This window comes from Sorex araneus, chromosome 2, assembly GCF_027595985.1.
Source record: "Sorex araneus isolate mSorAra2 chromosome 2, mSorAra2.pri, whole genome shotgun sequence".
In the NCBI taxonomy this organism is placed as follows: domain Eukaryota; kingdom Metazoa; phylum Chordata; class Mammalia; order Eulipotyphla; family Soricidae; genus Sorex; species Sorex araneus.
Genome location: NC_073303.1, coordinates 124890723 through 124896121, shown reverse-complemented (window position 1 = coordinate 124896121; position 5399 = coordinate 124890723). Strand labels below are relative to the sequence as shown.

General features: G+C 54.9%; 1 long non-coding RNA gene across 1 annotated transcript; it reads left to right on the top strand.

Annotated features, from left to right (window-relative positions):
• The first annotated feature begins 4121 nt into the window (after positions 1-4121).
• On the top strand, positions 4122-5147 carry LOC129401912 (uncharacterized). The gene is made up of 3 exons (XR_008628430.1): positions 4122-4220; positions 4305-4376; positions 4750-5147. It is a non-coding gene; the product is annotated as an uncharacterized LOC129401912 (long non-coding RNA).
• Positions 5148-5399: the final 252 nt, after the last annotated feature.

Genomic DNA, 5399 nt, shown 5'->3' with positions numbered 1-5399 from the left:
GGCCTCACCCTGTCTCTGCTTACCAACCTGTGAAGAGATTTTAGAGACCACAGACCTGGAGAGATTCAAGATGGTCCAGGGGAACATTTTACTTTCCCACTTCCCTTTCTGACTGTTGCTGTTCTTTCCGTTTGTCTTTGGCAGAGCCTGGGATGGAATCAGGGCCGTGGGTCACACCTCCCACCCGTCGTCACTGTTTTTTTGACAAAGGTGCATCTGCGCTTGCACACAGGCAAGGCAGGACTTGCCACCTCGGGAGACCTCCGTGGCCCACAGGAGCATCCTGGAGCGGGTTTCCTGACCTTAGAGATCTGGGGGGCAGATGTGGCAGTTTCCGGGGTCACGTCTTTCCGCATCTTTCAGTCACATTTGCTTCTACTGGAGCTTTATTCGGGGTGGGGAATTTTATTTTATTTATTATTAATTTTTTATTTTTTTTTCTTTTTGGGTCACACCCGGCAATGCACAGGGGTCACTCCTGGCTCTGCACTCAGGAATTACTCCTGGCGGTGCTCGGAGGACCATATGGGATTCTGGGAATCAAACCCAGGTTGGCCGAGTGCAAGGCAAACGCCCTACCTGCTGTGCTATCGCTACAACCCCAGGAAATTTTATTTAACAAAAAATTTTCCCTTGAGCTGAAGAGACTGCTCAACGAACTGAGACATCCCAACACAGTGCCAGAGATGACCCCAAAAACATAAAAGGAAAAAAATATATTTTCCAAGCAGCTCTCGGGGCTCCACCAGTGATTCTTGGCCGACTGGGCCCTCATCAGCTCAGCATAGGGCCTGAGGCTGACTACAGAGCTCGGGGTCCCCAGACCACTCCCGAAATACTGGGGCTCTTTGGGGATGTACCCGTGATTCTCTGGGGATCAGATGGTGCCAGGAATCAAATCCAGGACAGGCTCAGCCTGGCTCTCTCCCGGCCCACCTACTGGGGCTTAAGCCCCTCGAGGCGCCGACTATCTGAGCACCAACATCCTCTTTCCCTCTGACAGCGCTTGCTGGGGGCTCCTGCGTGTTCAAGGTGGTCCCTGCACCTGCTGATTGGAGGGTCTAGGATAGCACTGCCAAGACCCGTGGGGGCAGTCCAAAGAAGGAACACCTGCCTCCTGCTGGCTGCCACAGCCTCTGCTCTGCCAGCCAACCACCTTAGGGCACCGCTCCTCGGGCTCGAATCCTGGCCACCCCCCTAAAGCAGCCCCCTGCCAGTCTCCGGTCGGCTGCCACCCTCGCCCGCGTGCATTTCCTGCCAGGCCAGATGCCTCGGTGGAGAGCGTTGTCCTCGCCCAGCTGCTTGTTTATCGTCAGCTCCCACTGTTGCTCCGACAAAGCTGCAAGGACTGGGACCAGCCCCTTCCCGGCCCTCCCTGGGGTCCAGCAGGGGGTCGAGAATAGAATGGTCTTGGGGCCAGAGCGATAGTACAGTGGGGAGGGCATTTGCCTTGTACGTGGCCGACTTGGGTTCGACTCCGGCATCCCCTATGGTCTCCCCAACAGTGCCAGGAGTGATTTCTGAGCCAGGAGTAAACCCTGAGTATTACCGGATATGGCCCCCAAACCAAAAAAAAAAGTAAAACAAAAAAGGAATAGAATGGACAGTCAGGAAATGACTGCGTGAGTGTGTGCAGGCGTGAGTGAATGAGTAAGTGGCATGCAGGAAGGCGTGAACACAGGTGCTCACGGCACTGGAGCACATCAAACACCAAAGACAAGCTTTCCACCCCTCTGCTCAGATCTTTACTCATACTCAACTACTTTCATTAAATTGCCAGCCGGGGGAGAGGGCTCAGGCCGGGCACGTGCAATGGCCTGAGCACTGCCAGCTGCAGCCCTGGTACTCTCGCCATCACGGCTGGGTGTGGTCCTGGGCGCCAGTAAGCACCAGCATCGGCCCGAGTGCCCAGCTGAGCTCTGTCCAGACTGGTACCCGGTGCCCAGAGCAATTGGATGTGACTCCTGTGAAAAATTAAAAAATTATCCCCAAGGGCCAGGTAAAGGGGTGGGGGCTGGGGAGTCAAGCAAGGCTGACACAGTCTTTGCCCCTGGAAAACTCCCATGGACGAGGGCCAGAGAGACAGTACAGCAGGGAGGCACTTCCCTTGCATGCAGCTGACCTGAGTTCTGTCCCTGGCACCCCATAAGGTCCCCCGAGCTTGCCAGGAGTGATCCCAGAGGACAGAGCTAGAAGTAAGCCCCGAGCACCCAGGTGAGACCCCAAAACAAAACAAAGACAATGAAATGAAAAAATAAAACTCTCACAGAGGAGAGGGGAGGTGGTCAGGGTGATCAGGGGAGGAGGAAAAAGTGGGTTTTATTTTAATAATAATAATAATAATAATAGAAGTGAGGCCCAGAGAGTGCAGCAGGTAAGGCATGTGGTCGACCAGGGTTTAACTCCTGGCATCTCATATGGTCCCCCAGGTCCTACCTGGAGTGATCCCTGCATGCAGAGCCCAGCGTAAGCCCTGAGCGTTGCCGGGGGTGGCCTCCAAGCAAAAACAAAACAAAACGAAAAAGGGACAAGTGAAAGGGACAGGAAACAGGCTCGGCCAGGGATGAACAAGCCCCCACAAGGCCCAGGTTCCTGAGTCAGGCGGGCTTAGGTTCACATCCTGGCTTTGCACTCACTCACCGTGTACGCGAGGAGAAGATGAGATCATTAAAAAGAAATGAAATGAGATCATCATGGGTATTACTTCGGCTATCACCAGCTGCTAAAACAAAGACTCTTTTTGGGGTGAGAAGGAAGTTCGGGCCACATCCAGTGGTGTTCAGGGACTGCTTCTGGCTCCGTGTGCCAGAGCTGTGTGCAGTGCTGGGGCTCGAACCCAGGTTAGACTCATATAAAGCAAGTGTCGTATTTGCTATTACTATCTCTCCAGCTCTTAAAGCACTATTTTGGGGGGAGGGGCTGAGCTATGGCACAGTGGGCCAGACACTTGCCTTGTACAGGCCAACCCAGGTTTGATCCCAGGAGCCCCATAAGTTCCCCTAAGCCCAGGCAGGAGTGATTCCTGAGCACAGAGCCAGGAGCAAGCCCTGAGCACCGACTATAGCTCCAAACAAAACAAAAACAAACAAGCCCCCCTCCCCAAGACTCTTAAAGAGACTGATTTATACAAGGTGTAAGTTTGTTTCTCCTTCCTGAAGGACAGTGGCTGGTTGAGGCCTGTCTGTCCTTTCGGAGCTCCTTCCCCCTGGTTGCTCTGCCAATTCTGGGTGGTTGACCTTGGCTCCGTGCTCTAAAATGACACTCGCCAGTCTCTAGGCTGATAGGGGAGCTCAGATGATGTGCAGGCCTGTCCCTCTCTCAGGCTGCTCCCCTCTCGCCCCCCCCAAGGATTACCAGCATAGAGTCAAGCTCTAGGGGGATGGTGGCAAGAGAGTTTGGGTAGATCCACCCCACATGCTCTCGAATGAGACTCCTGCCTCTGATGGTCCAGCAGCCAGCGGCACCAGTCCCAGTGGCCACAGGGAACGGAGACCAGACACTGGTTGCAACAGAGGGACGGGTGGCCAATGTCCTCCTTCTGCTTCACCAGAAGGAAAAACAAGGGCAAGATTACTTCAAAACATCCTGTCCCTGAAAACTACTGCCTGCTAGAGAACTAAAGTCCAGGACAGTCCTCTGAATTCCACCCACATAGTCCCTGTTTTCCATCCCTCCCTCCCTCCCTCCCTCCCTCCCTCCCTCCCTCCCTCCCTCCCTCCCTCCCTCCCTCCCTCCCTTCCTTCCTTCCTTCCTTCCTTCCTTCCTTCCTTCCTTCCTTCCTTCCTTCCTTCCTTCCTTCCTCCCTCCCTCCTTCCCTCCCTCCTTTCCTTCCATTCTTCCTAAGTGTCCTACCCATTGTACTATCAGCGCCCCCCTCTCCATTATTCCTTTGTTAGTATACACATGTGCCATTGAACTAAAATATTACTGGGTTGAGACTGCCACTGCCGGTGGCTCCCCATTGTCATTCCTTCCTAAGGTCCGCCCTTTGAATAGCAACATGGCAGCCCAGAAGACACTACATTTCCCAGGCTGCCCTGCACTGACATATGATCATCTGACCAAATACCAGCCAATGAGTTACTGGAAGCATAGGTCTGGCGAAGGAGGTTTCAGGAAGTGGGAAGGGTGTGAAATTGAGCGACAGCCTGGGGTATGGAAGTAGAGGCCAGGTGATCTGAGAAAGCTCTGGCGGGCTTATCGTCAGATCCCACTTACTTGTGAGTGAAATAAACTCAGACGCTCCCTCACCCCGCCACACTCCCCTGCCCTAATTTTGATATTCTTCCCTTTCTTAATTGCAGCTAAATCTGATTCCGGTTATGCAATCTTATACATGCCAATGCATGAGACAAAACGAATATAAAAAGAAAGAGGTAAGTCAACAGTGGTCTGGGGACCGGAAGCAAGTGGCAGAGCACGTGCCTGGCGTGTGTGGGGTTCTGGGTTTGATCCCCGGTATTACGTGCGGCCCAGGACCACCACAATAAACGGAAGTTCTGGGTTTTGGGGTTTTTTGTTTTTCTTTTGTATATTGCACACCCCAGGGTGTGTCCTTGCCCCACCCCCACCTCTTCACGCCCCTCTGACCTTCACTTTACAGACCACTGGTACCTGCCCTGCCGGTGCCCCACTTTGTCCCTGGAAGTCAAGGCCCTGACCCTCCCCCCTTGCAGGGCCAGGGCCGAGTCCCCCCCCACGCCCCCCCGCAGCCCTGCGCTCTGCTGCCTGGGTTTGTTCTATCACCAGGCGCTGCTTGGGCAAAGGGCAAAGCCGCGCAGAGCCGCGGCTGTCATTGACAAGATGCAATAGGGCCGAACCCCAAGAAGAAGGCAGCCAGTAATTGCCTGGGAACAAAGGAAGAGCGGAGCCAGGCAGCCGCTGCTAAGGTGCACCCACTCACCACCGCCCGCTCGGGGTGGGGTGGGGGGTGGGGAACCACGGGCGCTCGGCGCTCAGTTTAAGAGGTCTCGGGTTCCAGCCCCGCGAGCCCGAGGGTCCAAGCTCAGGGCGCCCCCGCAGCCGCCCTGGCAGAGGCTTGTCAGAGTGAATGTAGTCGGTGACTCTGGGTTTGCAGACCAGACTCCCATCCCTGCCCCGAAGGGGGATCCTGGGGAGATCAGCTCCTAGGTGCTGGGTGAGTCCGATACTCCGCCACCCTCCTCAGTCCTTCTCCCCCTCTTCCTCCTCCTCCCCCCCCCTCCGCGAGGCCTCCGCGTCCTGATTGTATCACAGCTTTAAAATTGCCTGACTCATGCCATCCCCGAATCTTTTCTTTCTTTTTTTTTTTTTTAAAGAGCTTATTCAAGTGGTGTAGGCTGCTCCCTGCACCCCTTCCCACTCAGCGGAGCTATTTAATGACAGCGTCGAGGTGTGCGGACTGGGGTGGGGGTGCGGGG